This window comes from Hippoglossus hippoglossus, chromosome 4 (assembly GCF_009819705.1).
Source record: "Hippoglossus hippoglossus isolate fHipHip1 chromosome 4, fHipHip1.pri, whole genome shotgun sequence".
In the NCBI taxonomy this organism is placed as follows: domain Eukaryota; kingdom Metazoa; phylum Chordata; class Actinopteri; order Pleuronectiformes; family Pleuronectidae; genus Hippoglossus; species Hippoglossus hippoglossus.
This window is the reverse complement of record NC_047154.1, coordinates 18,596,109-18,611,806: the sequence shown is the minus strand read 5'-3', so window position 1 is coordinate 18,611,806 and position 15,698 is coordinate 18,596,109. Positions and strand designations below refer to the sequence as shown.

The 15,698-nt window shown below is 44.9% G+C and overlaps 1 protein-coding gene across 17 annotated transcripts in view; it reads left to right on the top strand.

Annotated features, from left to right (window-relative positions):
• The first annotated feature begins 1,129 nt into the window (after positions 1 to 1,129).
• ptprsa (protein tyrosine phosphatase receptor type Sa) overlaps positions 1,130 to 15,698 on the top strand; it is a 227,817-nt gene continuing 213,248 nt past the window's right edge. For 9 of the 17 annotated variants that reach the window (XM_034583994.1, XM_034583991.1, XM_034583988.1 and 6 more), the window contains exon 1: positions 1,130 to 1,457. The gene's annotated coding sequence lies outside the window, so the exon portion shown is untranslated. The remainder of the gene's footprint in view (positions 1,458 to 15,698) is intronic. The other 8 variants (XM_034584002.1, XM_034583997.1, XM_034584001.1 and 5 more) reach the window with 2 other exon arrangements.

Here is a 15,698-nt window from a genome sequence, read left to right as displayed (position 1 = left end):
ACCGACAGCCAATTCTTTGCAACTTGACACAAACTGCCTCTCGAAAGGAACAAGTCAATGCATTAAGGAAAGCACGAATGGCCCGGCTCCAGCAGCGGGCTGCAGCTCAGCCTGTCCCTGTGAAAGCATCTGTGCACCAATATAGGCTGTGGAGCAGAGGAAAGCAGGCCTGCCACTTTAAATATTTGATTAAGTAAAACCTGCAGCTGAAATTGATTGATTAAACGCCCCAGCAGTCTTTTCCTTTCACTTGTTTTCAGCCAGCAGCAAAGCCAGGATGCAGAAAACACCTTAAAGCTTGCTCAGCCATTGTGATGAATGTAAATGCATGTGCAGATACTTTAAATCCAAAACAGACCTTTATTCAGCTTTATTGTGGACCCTTAAACTTTTAAAATGGTGATCATTTCATATCAGTTAGCAATTTATTTTTTATAAATATCTTGATGTTTTTATTATTTGAAGCGGGGGCATTAAATGATGCAGCCGCCCCCAAGTAACTGTGATTCAAATAAAACCAAATGAGTTACAAAAACAACTTTATTTGTTTGGAGTGTCATATGCACAACGAACCTCGCCTATAAATTGTGATAAGAAGATATAAAGCAGTTTCTAACGTGCAGCAGCTGCACCAGGGAGGGGAAGCTGCTTTGACTCAGTATATACATTGGCCTGTGTCATGCTAATTTACCTCCCCTTTTATCCCGGGTAAAACAAGGCTAATGATGCTACTGACATCACTGTAAAAAAGATATACTCTATAAGTTGTCAGCCCTGAGCCCCACTTTAAACCTTAATTTGAACAACTAGTGCTCAGCAAACAAATGTCAGATTGTTAGGATGTGAATTACACCATTCATGTGATACAATTGTTGCATTCCATCGAGTGGAAGTGTATCTCACACATCTCCTTCGTCTTTATATTCATTGCTATATTAAATCTACATTTATGGTGGAGTTATGCCTCTTCCGTGCAAATATTAAAAAACGTGCCATAAAGGGAGGGGAGGAGAGAGGCGGGGGGTGGTGGTGGTGGTGGGGGGGAGAAGATGGAGAGAGCCGTGAGTTGAGGAGTGGCTGGAGAGGGAGGGCCGTGCGCATGACATCATTCCCTCAGCTTCCCTGCGCGGACAGAGCTCCGGTTTCTCCAAGTGCGCACGGTGGCTGCTGTTGCTGCTGCTGAGGGAGCGACTCCTCCTGCCGAGAGCCCAGACGCGTCCTGAGCAACCTGCGCTCCTGGGGTGGATTGGATTTAAAACACACACACAAAAAAACCCAGAAAAACAAACATTTAACCCGGCACAGGAGCCCGCGCACTGCTCCTCACTGGACCTGCCGCAGGGACGCACGCGTTTTGAGCACAAACCCGGGGATGTATTGCTTGTTTTAACCATGAAGATGTGAGGGTTTATAAGCTGAGAAGAAAGAGAAAAAAGGAACTCCGAGGCTGACAAAAGGTAGGAATACTTCTCTCTATCCCTCTTTCCCCCCCCTGACTCTCTCCATCTACTCTCAGGGTTTTCTTTTCCCTTTTTCGTTTTTGGGCTGAATTCCAATCACAGTTTTTTGTGATTCTCTAAACATTTGGCATGTGGGCATTTGGTTTTCGGAGAGAGTGCAAGCCGTGCGTTGTGCTGCACAGGGACGCAGGGAAGTGCCCAAAAGAGTAGCATCGTGTCAGAATACTGCAAAGAGTCTCGCTCCAAGCTGCCACGCACGGAGCTTTGCGATGGAGAGAGAGATGCTCGTTACGGACCTGGACTCAGCGGGAGACCTGACTCTGCCACCGCAAAGCTGCTGCTGATGCTGCTGCTGATGCTGCTGGTGGTGGTGGTGGTGGTGGTGCTGGTGGTGCTGCTGGTGGTGCTGGTGCCAGAGCATATGTGCTGCTTGTGCACGAAGGATATCCATCATTGCGAGCGACGGTCGCATAACAGGCACCCAACGGCTTCCCCCTCTGCATGAGAGTTAGTCACAGATCAAATAGAAATAAATGAGGAACGTGAATGGTTCTGAAGCAGAGAGGAGACACGAAGAGGAATCTCGGGGATGCGTCTTGCACTTGTATGCGCTGGAGATAACGCGTATTTGTGATTCATCGTTTTTTAAATTTTTTTTTCTCGGGCGGAGGTGTGTGCATGTGTGTGTGTGTGTGTGTTTGAGAGACAAGAAAGAGAGAGGAGAGAGGGAAGTGTGTGTGTGTGTGTGGGGGGGGTCGCTCCATCTCGCATGAAGTGCATCTCCACAGGGGGGTGTTTCACCAACCAAGTCGACCATGAGATGCTTTGCATTAGAATCCACTGATATGCACATGCCCGCGCATCGTGGCACATCCAGTCCCCTTCTCTCGCTGGCATCGATCTGAAATGCCATTTTAGATATTCCATCTCTCTCTGTCTCTCTCTCTCTCTGTCTCTGTCTCTCTCTCTCTCTCTCTCTCTCTCGCCGGAGCCTATGAGGTGACCATGTTGGACTCTTTGGAGAACCCCTCTGCTGTGTGGTGTTGGTCGACAGGACCCCCCCCCCCCCCCCCGAGGACCGCCCGGATCGTCCTTTTGCGCATCAGATTGGCGCGATGGCGCGTATTAGAAAGAGAGTTGGGCTGATTTCAAGGTGCGCCACTTGAGCCTGGGTGAGGTGCGGGAGCATAAAGCTCAGCGATGACACTGACTTTTTGTGTCTGTGTCTGTGTCTGTGCTGCTGCTGCTGGTGCTCTTGTTGAATGCTGGACAGTCCCGGCTGGAAATACACTCCCTCCCGTGGATGTGGAGATCCTGTCTCCATGGATATTGGCGATGTCTTCGGTGTCGTTTTTATGCCCAGTGAGAAATAAAAAAAAACATGCACATGAATGTCTCAATTCCAAAACTTTCTCATTGGATCTCATTTTAAAATACCTCTCCATTTGCCGTTTATTAAATGCTGTATTAATATGATAAAGTTTTCAGAGCCCCGTGTGCAGCCTATCAATTCCCACACTTCTCCTCTTGTGCGCTCTCCATCATCCAGATCCTTCATCTTTAAGCATCAGAGATTTACGACATCTGATTAGGACGTGACAGCATATTTTTATTTGAGGATTCGTGTTGAGACAATTACCCACAGAACAATCGAGTCAATCATATTATTCTAACCGAAGTTGTGCATTCTCCATCTTCTTCCGTCTGCTGCTTCGATCGCAGGCGGCGCATCGCGCGTCTGCAAAGCTCATAAAAGCCGGAGGAGAGAACAATATCTCGCCAGCGCCCGGGTTGTTAAAAGAAAATGGCTTTATTCATTTTTCTCTGTACCCGTGGTAACTTGGTTATGGCTTTTTTTTTATGGTGCCCGGGAATGGCTTACAGGCTTGCAGCGCGATGTAATGTAATCAAATTCATGATGTTGCTGTGTGTTACAATTCCCTGTGATGCTCCGTCACATGAGACATTTGGAGTGACCCCCCCTCCCTCTCTTCTGCCCTCCTCTCCAAAATACACACTTGCACACGCAGAGTGCCAAGGAGCATCCGAGCAAGGCAGGTAACCTCCAACAATGATTTGTATTAGCTGGAAGCACCTCTTTATTGCAGAAAACCCCTCTGGAGACAAGCCACAGTCCTTTCTAAAAACCCATCCTCTTATGATATCAGATGTGTTCTCACAACCACCGAAATGATTTATCAGCCTTTTTCCCCGATATTTTATGCACATTTCTTCAACATCATAATGTTTGGCCTCCTGCACGGGAGACATCAAATAAGTGGAGATGAACCACAGTCATGAAACGGATGACGTAATGCATGAGCTGCTGTAGTTTAACACACAAATTTACAGAGACACAAGATGTTTGAATCCTCTCTCTGGTCGTCTTTGTGATGTGACGTCATGTTACAGCACCCGTTGGGGCCACTCTTCTTCACAAGATGTTGCTATTTCCGTTTATTCTGATCACCACGTCAGCACGGATTCGTCTGTCTGTGTGTGCGTTTCAGTCATCTCGCTGATATTAAGACATGGTGCCACCCAACGATCACCGTACGACAGGAAGGAGTCCCTCACTCGCTGATGTCTCAACAGACAGGGCCCGTGGAAGGACAGCCATTAGAAAACCCTTCCCCTCAGACTTAATGGGCTGGACACGTTTTATGAAGCGTCCCCTCCGCGTGTGTTCATGGAGCAATCAAATACCCACTGCGGACGTGGAGAGAGGCCACACACTCTTAAGCTGCTTCACTGAAGTTACAATAAAGGATTTCTCAAAGAACAACGTTGTAATAGAATTTTATGAAAGGACTCAAGTTACTGTTTCGATGAAAAGGTTCTTGAGAGGAACTCGCAGGGATTTTTGATTCCTTGGTTGCTTTTTTTAACCTTCAAGATTAAAACTCTTATTTAATTAGAGTGCACAGGGTCGTAGGTCAGCTTTCTAGAGGTGGTGCTTGACAAATGTGGGCGAGCCAGGTTAGTTTAACGCGACATCCATCAGCCAACCTCTCTGTATGTATGAGGCGGCTGATTGGATGGCATGTTTAAGCATCCGGTGTGTTCTGCTGCAGAAGTGCACTTCAATCATGCTTACCTGTCACCAGCTGGGCAACAAAGAGCGTCTCAGACACGTGAGACAGGCCGCCACCGTTACAAACGGTCGCCATGCATTGCAAACGGTGACAGACGTGCACCTTCATACACACACACACACACATGAATATATATACTTTTATTACATCGACAAGAGGAGCTGTAAGTCACGTTCTGTAGTCTCATTACAAGCCACCAAGCCTAAGTGCGTGACCATGTCATTAATGCAGTCAAAATGGAAATAGATGTGGATGGCTGGCAGAGCTGTTTAAGGGAATCCAAACACATAGAGAGAAGAGAAGAGAAGAAAATATTTAATCATACTTTATGGAGAGCTTCTCCGACGTGCACTGCAGCAGTCTAATTACCAGGAGAGCGCTTGTTAGTTGTCACCTGCAGATAAACAGCAGACTATTTTTTTTTTTTTCGCCTCTCGTGTTTTTTCCCCCTGCCGCCTGAGGCAGAATTTGAAATTCAAAGTAGCTGAATGTCAATTTCAGAGTATCCCATCTCATCCCGTCCTCACCTCCACCCGTTGAGCCACTCGCAAACACAGAGGCATTTGTTTTCAGCACATGCGAGCGGTCAGGGTGGATAAAACCGGCGAGAGATTGACATGTGCAACCAAAACTCCAGCAGTTTGGCACTGCAGCTGTAATTTAGAGTGAGTTAATCATTAAAGAAAAGCAGAGGAGTGCTGGTGTAATGTGACAGAGCTTTTTTTTTTTTTTTGTACTCAGCCTTCTGTCCAATGGTGCCATATTGTACAGTAAATCTTGTCAGGAAGCATATGGTCTGCAAATCCATATGCAAATGAGTGCTGGGAACAGCAAAGACAGAAATTGTCCTTGCGTCTTTTGAAGGCTGGTTTGTCATTTCCTATGGCTCAGATATAAGCTCTTTAGAGGGAGACTTGACTGCCAGAATGAGGGCAAAAAATGCAGTATTCACTAGTTTTTCCATGAGCAGTCTGACCTGGTTTGAGCCCACCGTGGAGCTCGACACTTTAATGGCTTTGATGTGTACACGTTTTCCCCGCTACATGCCAAGATGTGAGGAAGGGAGAAGATGGTGGAGAACGTGGAGAAATGCATGATTTCTGCTCCCTTCCATAGGAGAGAGAGGGAGGGAGGGAGGGAGGCCAGTTGCTCGTGAAGGATTGGGGCACGAGCCTCAGGGCCCCTCTCTCCCTGTCGAATATGCCGAGCTTCATTTCATAACACCAACCCACGAATCAATGTCTATTCACGCGTGTCACAATCTCAGTCGAGTGCTTACACATCATCTCCGGAAGGTCATTATATTGTTTTCAGAGTAATCACACATAAAGTGAAGGGATAGGTGTAACCTTGTCACGGTTCATTTACACATCATAATCGCCTCTTATCGAGTCTTAGTTCAGGTTGAAGCGTCATGCTTAAGCATTCAAAGCTTTTTTTTGCTCAAGGATAATTGCAGCGTTAATATGTGTGTTTACAGAACCTGCAGAATATTCCGACAAATAATGTTTTCAGGTGAAGTCAGAGACACACAGCCAGAGGGGACGTGTCCACTGAAGAGGAAAACCGAGGTGGAAAGTGTCCCATCCAGTAAAACTGTTTCTATACGATACATTTCCTGTGTAAAAAGAATATTAAAACAGCAGTCTGGCAATGGGAAAATATAAATTCATTTTATGTGGCCTCGCCCCGCCCGATCTAACAGACCTTCTTCAGTCCTTACACCGCTGCTTGTACACTTCTGCTAAACAGCTTTAACATAGGGGGAGACTTGAGCCAGAGGGTGGTCAGGCTTTTACCGTGTAACCTTTCTTTATCAAACAGACAAGCTGCGTCAGTGTCCTCTTTCAAAACTCTTTAGGCTTTCATTTAGATGTTTTACCCATTGTGTCCAGCGGTAACTTGTTTAAACGTATAACTGCACTCAGTATTTATTTTTGTTCTTTGTTCTATAGAAAATAATAATAACAATAATATTAAGAAGAAGAAGATTTCATTAATATTATTATTAATATTCATATTATTATTAGTAGTAGTCGTAGTCATAGTAGTATCAGTATTCTGTAATGTTTACAAAAGGTGTTTGCAAAGTTTATCCCTCTGCTGTCAATAAAAAAATATTGATCATGGAACTAAGTATTATTATATTAAAGTATTAATGGGTTTTGTTATTCTTTGTTATTATTAGGTTATAGTGATGCCCTAGTTTGTTGACCGCTGTGTCCCATGATGCTCTGGGGCCTGTCAAGAGGAAGTGTCACGCTGGTACAGCAAGTGAGGTTCACCGTGGCAACGTGACTTGACTTTTCTTTAGCCCATATTTGTTAAAGGTTTAGCAAGCTGCCGCCATTAAAGGCATGACGAATCATTCATTAGCAGTTCCTGTCTGCACTCCACTGACGGACATACTGCCAACTATCACTGGATTACTTTCACACTGAAGCAAACTTAAAATATGACGACTCTCAGATGAGGTCTGGAGTTACACGGAGCGAATTTTCCCCTGGGATTTCTAAGTGGGATTTCAGAGTCCTGCCCTCCCGGAAAGAAGCTGTGTAACGGGTAACAAATATAAATTCACGTGTATGGGCACAGTTAAAAACAAATTAAAAGCGGGTGGGTAGCAGATGAGTCTTGTATTGTGTGTTTTTTTTGGAGAAATCATAAATTCAAATGAAAGTTTAGGTTTTCTTTGACATCATTAGCTTATCTGAAGCCCGGTCAGCCGCAAAGGAATTGTTTTTATTGTCCAACACCATGTTTGACCCCTTCACTTCCACTCAGATCACAGTCACTGCGACTGTGAGCTAGCTAACACATCAATAATAATCATTATCACATCAACACAAATACAGTGGTGAGTATTTTCTAAGGGCTGCTGCACGCTAGAGGATTTTCAACTCTTGACCGATTAAAAAAAAAAAAAGGGGGAGACCACAGACATCATTACACATTTCACAGATTTTTGATTTAGGAAACGATCTGGAGGTGAGATTGAAATTTATTCTTGTTTTTCGTCACAACTGTACAAGTAGCAATATCCGGTTGGTGACTCTTCCCGGTCAGCTCTCTCTCTCTCTCTCGCTATTGCGGGTTTCTGTTGCTGTAATTTATGTTTGATAACCCTAACCAAAACATATTTGATATTTACGATTCGAGATCGGGGAGTCTCCGACACAATCGGTAGCATCAAGATTATTTTGTAAACCCCCCCACACCTCAGGATTATTTGGGCAGATGATCGGCAGAGAGTGACCTCCAGTCGGGAACGCCCCTACGATTGAGCTTTGTGAGCGAGGGACTCTGCTCATTCTCTCCACCGAGACCACACCTCACAGTTTTATTTAGTCCTCTTTACCATGACAGGGCTTTTGTTAGGTGACTGAGTGATTGATGGCTGTCATCTCTGTTACAGCTTTGGTCATTTAAAAAAAAATCTCCCTCTCCTTTGCTTGTTACTGCTGTACTTTGTGCACAAAATGAATCGGCCTATTCAAGAAAACTCACTTTCCCAACAATTACACTGAATGATGTGGTGATTAGGTTCTCGAGTGACTGAATGTTAAATTCCTTTTTCCTGTAAAAGCTTCCACTCTAGAGGTAGACTGGGGAAGGCTGATGGGGATACAGGTAGTGCATCCAAGAGAATATCTGGGATACAAAAGCCAATGGCACTTAGACAGTTAAGGGAAGTTAATTTATATTCAGCAGTGTAGATTTTATTAGCTAACAGTCTGTCACTGGTTGCAGAATGACAGGGTGTTTTCTGGAAAGCAGACAAAAAAAAAACCTTTCACTGGATGAGACAGATGTAAATCTCCTCTGGGAGAGACACTTGCTGAGGGTTATTTGCCACAGCAGCCCCCACCCACCCCCCAAGCGTCGTCTTCTTGAAGGTCACTGTAGCATTTCACCTCCCCCATTTTCTTGCCTATGACAACTCCAGTGGGTATTAGCGGATGTTTCCCACCAAGCTGGTTGGGCGGGGGGGCTGAAGATGGACGCGGGTGTCTGAAGATGATGCATCTGGACGTCGGCAGGGTTAACAAAACACTCAGTCTGACCTGTCTGTTTACTACTGGCCTGCATCATAGTCAAAGACATCATAAAGAATGAATGATTCATACACCGTCTTGGAAACTCATTTATGTTTAATTCAGAACTGTACTGTAAGGCAGCAGCCGTGGTCCTCCTGTGGTGTGGCGAGGGTCATCACCGGGAGTGGGTGGATGGTTGAAGGTGCAGCCGAGGAGAAGGAGGAGGAGGTGATGAGAATGTCACGCTAGAGCAGGACAGAATTAAGACAGAGAGTGGAGAGCACTGGCTTGTGCGTTTCATCTGCAGGCCCTAATAAAACCCTCACAGGCCAGCATTGATCTCTCCCAGAATAATCCATTTAGACTGAGCGTGCCTGGCCATGTGGGGCCTCTTCAATTATTTATGGCAGAATGCTGTGCAAGCTTCCGTTAGGATGCAACAATGTGCTCTGGGAAACCTGTGAACTGCGGACCGCAAGGAGAGCAAGGGAGACACTGAGGGTGGAATGGGCGATGTGGCAGATGGAAGGAGGACATGTTGGAGGGAGATGTGATGGGTTACAGAAGGGAAGGAGTGGCAGAGGAAGAAAGAGATAGGGGCAGGTGGATTGGAAGAGGAAATGAGGAAGGAACAGGGAAGGAGTCTTTAAGGTAAGAAGAGAGTGCACTAATGGGTGATGGGAGGAGGACTGGTTGAAGAGAGATGTGGTGGGGGCGACAGAAGAAGGGAAGGAGTGGCAGAGGAAGAAGGAGATGGGCAGGAGGATGGGAAGAGGACATAAAGAAACTGGGAGGTCAGGAGAGAGAGGGATGTTGGGAGATGGGAGGAGTACTGGTTGGACAGAGATGTGATGGGTGTAACAGAAGAACGGAAGGAGTGCTGATGAAAAGAGAGATAGTGATGGGCAGGTGGAAAGAGAAGAAAATATGGAGGCAAGGAGAGAGAGGGAAGATGGTAGGTGGGAGGCCCATAGTGTAGAGATGCATGTATGACTAGTGAGGGGTGAGGAGGGATGACAAACAAGTAATGGAAGAAAGGATCTGGAACAGAGCAGATTAGACAGAGGAAAGTTTATGAAGACTGAAAAAGACAATGAGGGAGTGATGTAGAGATGTCAAAGAGTGAAGGACAGAATAAAGGGATGATAGGGAACGAATAAAGGAGGAAGAGGAAGCAAAGTTGATATAAAGAAGCACGGAAGGATGAAATATTGCTGAATTGAGGATGAGGGAATGGTGGGGGAGGGGAAAGAAGGAGAGGAATGAGTGGATGAAAGAGAAGTGGGAAAACTGAGACAGAAGGATTGAGGGCACGACAAGTGAAGGAGGGAAGACAGATACTGTGAGAGATCTAAAGAAAGGAGGTAGGAGTAGACGAGAAAGTAGGTGAGGAAGTTGGGGAGAAAAGATGAGATACGAGAGGTTAGGGAGCACGAGAGGAAAGGAGCTAGAATTATAGATGAGGTAGGGAGGAAGAGATGACTGGAAATGAGGCAGGAATAGATGGGCAGGAAGAGTGTTGAGGATGGGACCTTTTTAAAGCAAGCACGAGCAACTATTGATCATGGCAGATGTATGGTTGTTATTGTGCTAAGTGGAGGCATGTCGGCTTGACTGCCTGGACAGTCGATCATTATTTATTGCTGCACTCACCTTAAATGCTTTAATACAGAAAAAAAATGTAAAGTAGTCAAAGTGTATTGTTTTCCAAAGACAATGTCAACGGAAGTCTCCTTGCATGGTCACATCATTCAGAGTTCATAAACAGAGCCATAATGAACATAAAGTATATGCCAGTGTGAATATATCCTCGTATTTTGTCAGTATACTGAAACTGTAGGCTCAGAGATACACATCATAAACTCCCCACTGCTTGCCTTGTCTGTATTCTTCTATTTGCAGCTCACACACACGGCTCTCATAAATCCAGACAGATTTGTCTTACCTGATTCCCCCGGCATTCGCCATCAAGCTCTCCTTCTATCACTGTAATTCCCTGCACCCTATTAGGCTTTCTACCCAACGCCTGTTGCCAAAATCCGGATGTCTGATGCGGTGGAAGACAACTAGAATTGAAAATGCGTCTTATTATGTCTGGCACATTTTGAGAGGGTGTATCTCGGATTCACAAGAGCTCTAACCTTTGTGACCTCTCTAACACTTTGCTGAAATGGGCCGTTTGCTTAAATTTCACCAATTTGGATGTGTGCTTTTCTACCTCATAGGAATAGCCTTTGCTCAAGTACCTTTCTAATTCCTTTAGTTTAATTTGAATCATTGCCAAATTGTTGGCCCCTACAATTTGTTGGCAACCTGTCCAGGGTGTAACCCACCTCCCACCCTGTTTCAGCTGGGATTGGCTCCAGCTCCCCCCTTGACCCTCAATTGATAAGTGGTATAAATGGATGGATGGGCTGTATTGTGAAAGTCCCTCTGCATTGATCCTATCTACAGTAAAAAGTTCACAATTGGATGCAACTGTTCATCTTGCAGTAGTTCAGCAAGAATGCAGTAAGAAAAAGGGACTTTGTAATGGCTCAGTGTCCAGCAGCCTAATCAGATGGGCTAAATGGTGTAGCGATGAAACTATTAGCAAACGATAGCATACCAGTAGATTTCTGTTTAATTAGTCGGACCCCATTTCCCACCACCTCTGAAGCAGCCTTGGAGGATTTATTGTTTGTCCACCGACATTGATTATTGGATTCTAGTAATTGTTTCGCCTTCGCTTGATTAACAAACCTGTGTTTTCTCCAGAGGCTAGCTCAATAGCTGACTGTCATGGCAGGGGGGGCCCCAGCCAAACTCCTGCCGCTGACGTGGTCTTTACAACGATTGCAACGGAGGGGGGGCCGAATCTTCCTCGCTTTGTAATTTTTGTGTCAAGGGGGATTATTGTTTCACACTAACAAGACGGCAACGACCATTAACTAAGGTGACAGTGTTTAGTGAATGGCTCTGTGCACAAATCCTTGTGTGGGTGGCCCCGGGGGCTGATGCATCCAGGTGCTCTGTGTTTTGTGATTTCTGTCCGGCAGCGTAGGGGATGATTGATGATAGGTGTGTGGATCTGGATGTTCGAACCATGGCATTACTGGCATGTGAGGAATTTTCTTTCTCTCTCTTTTTTGAGGGGAGGCTCCAGAGATATTGGGCGAGAGGGAGAGGACATCCCAGCTGTGGAGGAATGATAGATTATTAAGATGAGGGGGGGGTATGATGGAGAGCTTTTGGAAAAGCTTCAGGTCAGACTTTGGAGCTGGGGTTTGGAGGGAGTCGGTGGTGGGAGGTCAGCATACTTGTGTTCTACTCAGATATATCTCCTGTCATAAGCCCCGACACAGGTCAGATCTTTACCTTTCATTTGATGCCTTTCACAGATGTAGTTCTGGGAAACCAGCCTTCCCTCTGCAGTCCCATGAAACCCTGACTGAACTCTGACTCTCATCCCGAGAGATGGTGTTCGGAAAAATCCAGTTTGTTCTCTGTAGTTGTCAAACATCACACTGTACAAAACCCACAGCTCCTGGAAGGGTGAGAACATTTTATCAGTGAGGTACCGTATAGTAGTTTATTCTCTCTGCTCAACATCATATAAGCATCAACTGATAAAGTGGCTGCTGCTTTTTATATACAGTACTGTGGCAGCATTTCAATATGAGACCACCGGCACAGTGCCGTTAACATCGAGCGCTTGGGAGTTGAAAACCAGAGCCTGACTGATAAATTGATTGGTTGATAAAAATCTGCCGAGGCGAGCCTTTCACCGCTGTGTGAATGCCAGTGGTCATATAAAAACTTTTATTTTACAGAATAAACATACAGAGAATATGTGCACTTATGTTTACATTTTCTGTAAAAAAAAACAAAACATGTATTCTCTTCATTCAAGTTCTGTATATATTTAGTTGTTCTTAATATTCGCATTGACTCCAGAATATCCACATCCAACGGGCTCTTTTGAAAGCTGCTCAGCTTTTGTTGCAACTTTTTTATGGTCACGAGGTTTGAGATTCAGATAATCCCACTGGTTTCCTCTTTGAGTGTCTTCCAGTGACGACCAAAAGCCTTGACATACAAACTAAATGAGCAACGATGAAGGATAAAGCAGAGACAAGGATTTCTACTCTTGCTCCCACTAACCCTAAGGCCCCAATCTGCATGTTGTGCTGCAGATTTTTACCTTTTCGCCGCCTGTCAGTTTGGGATGTTAGCTCAAACCCATGCACCTCCTGAGGCAAGAGCAGAATTCTGAGGGAAAGGAGGAACGACGGCTACTTAAAGGTAATTTATTTCTGCTGTCGCTTTGTTGGGTGAAGAGGAAGTGACAAATGCGAGCAGGTTGTTTATGAGGCCTGGCTAAGTGCTGGCAGGGCTGCTTTCCTCCGAGGTAGCTGGCTCTCTGTTTAATTCATGTCCTTGGGTGGTGCATTGTTTTGTGGAACAGTGTGTGGCAGGCGAGCTAATGAGAGGTGAACCTATCTGCTTCTTATTCTCCATCTGCCTCCCTCTCACTTTCCCCCTGCTCTCTCTCCCATGTTTTGCCCCTGTCCTTCTCGTTTTTATGTGCCCAGTCTCCCTCGACCTCTCTTACCTCCCACTATGTCATTTATGTTTGCCCATCCATTCTTTTCTGTTTCACTACTTTGAGCACTTGAGTCAGAAAAGCAAAAAAACTGCACACGGCCTCCCTCCAATCTCCCCCAGCTTTCCCTGCTCGTCTGGAATGGAAACATGGAAATGGAGAGAACCCTCCCCTTCCATCACTTCCTGCCAAATATATCAGTCAGACCTTTGACAAACCCCAAATAGGACGGCCTATTCCTCAGAGCTGTCCCGTTCATCACGTTATCTTCCCAGAGATGGAAGGCATGCTTTCTTCCCATGTCATCCTTTTCTCCCCCTCCTGTGTTTACGGTCAGTGGGTGAGCGGGGGGAGGCCGGGTCACTGCTCGCCGTCTTCAGCGTTTGAAAAGAAAAGCAGCTCAGTGCAGCACCAGTGGCCCGACCGAGCGGTTCTAAAACACTCGGCAGAAAGACAGGGTGAGCTGAAATGTCGACCTCTGCTCTGCACCTCCTCAGCTCAGCCACGTTCCTCTGCCTCCTCCTCCTCCTCCTCCTCCTCCTCCTGTCTTTGTAAAGTGCTGTTTTAATTGACACCCAGAAAAAAAAAGCTCTAGTTATCTGGCTGGCTGCTCCTGTTTCATGTCAATTGAGTTACATTTTTTTCCCCCCTCTTGCTCCTTGTCCATCATTCCTTTTCTGTGAGTCTTTCCCTCTTGTTCTCTGCTTTCCTCTTTGGCTCTTTCTTTCTGTTTCCTCCAGCTCTCTCTCTCTCTCTCTCTCTCTCTCTCTCTCTCTCTCTCTCTCTCTCTCTCTGCCTCTCTCCTCCTTCAGCTCAACACCATCTCCTTCCCCACTGATTGCCTCTGTTGTTTCTCCCTTCCCCTTTCCTCCCTGTCTAGTTATTTACATCTCCTTGTTGTTTCCCCCCCCCCTGTCTTCCGACATGTCTCCCCTGCGTTGCTCTCTCCTCGACTCTGACCTCAAAATTTTTTTTTACGTTAGCTTCGTGAATTATGAAATGAAGATCTCAACTAAATATAGATCCGGGAATGGAAACAAAACAATGTTCGTCAAAAGCTGGTAAACTTTTCACACAAATGATGCTGCTGAATAATTTAGTTTTTTTTTCTGCGTTGCTGTTTCAGTTGTGATGAATGTTTTAATATTATGACTAGAACATAAAAGAAACAGTAAAATTCACGTCAATGCGTTAAAAGCATTTATGTTTTCCCACACTCAAATTAACAATATTTACTACTGATAGAATGAGGTATAAGTAATGAGATAAAAGAATTTCAACGCCAGTATATCAGTGGATATATGTATTCATAAAGAATTGGCAATGATTCCTTGGATGTAATAAACCCTTATGATAATGATAAGTAACTGAGGCTTGATATTTGTAAATTTTCTCACATTATTATTATAAATAACAAAAAATTAACCATTTTTTTATGTAAAATATACGCAAATTAATAAATAATTCAAAAAAGATGTCCCCCCCTGCATTGTTAACATCTTTGTAGATATTGTAATGATCTAAAGAATAAATAGTAATAATAATAATAATAAACTACAATTTGTGATGGGAGCAGTACATGATAACAGCTTTCCTGACAGCCAAAGCGTTTTTCTGCTTTATGTTCTGTAATTCTGAACTTGGCAGTGGGAAGCTTCATCCTCCGCTCTGCTGCGCGTGACGAGTTTTGTTTGACTGACATTTATCCACGTCCTTCCTATGTTGAGGCCCTTCAGCTCTGAAAATGAAAGTAATACCTTTTCCCGGGGATCTGTTATGATAGCCATCTGAAACATACCTTCCCCCCCCCCCCACCCCACCTCAATACTGTGTCTTTTCATCCATTTCGGTGTGTGGTCGCGAGCAGGTGAATCTCATCCATGACTGCGGGCGCACTTCCTCCTGCGATAGGAGGCGGGAGTGACAGGAGACAGACAGATGGCAAATGTGCTTTAGAGGAAAAAAGTGTTTTCAATGACACTGGTTTGTAGAGGGAGGGACAGAGATTTTTCACGTGTCTCTTCTTTTTATCAAATATAGTTTTTGAGTATGCGGAGAGACACAAACCAATGAATCCACGAATCATGTAAAACGTGGCTTTCAGTATCACATCAGCAAACTACATCTGCTGCTCGCAGTGGAAGTAGAATATGCGTAAATATGCATTGGCCCGAAACATTTATATTTGTGATTTTACAGCAAAAATCTTTCAATAAAAAAATGATCTGGGAAATGTAGAACACGAAGTACCAGTACCAGTTTCACATGCCCACTGGATGAACTTTGCACTATTCCACTGCTTTTCAGACAACAGCTATACGTATTCCTGTATGTCACCTACCAAAATAGCTCTTAAGTGCATAGTGTGCGATGGAGCCTTCTATAGTGGTCCTGGGTCAAACGCCAGTCCCACTTAACATTGATAGTCACCTGACATGTATTTTTTAAAAGCTCTGAGTGCCTTTTTTTTGTATTCGTCCCTCATTCCCTTCTTTTTCCTCTCTAACTGCACTGCTCTCCA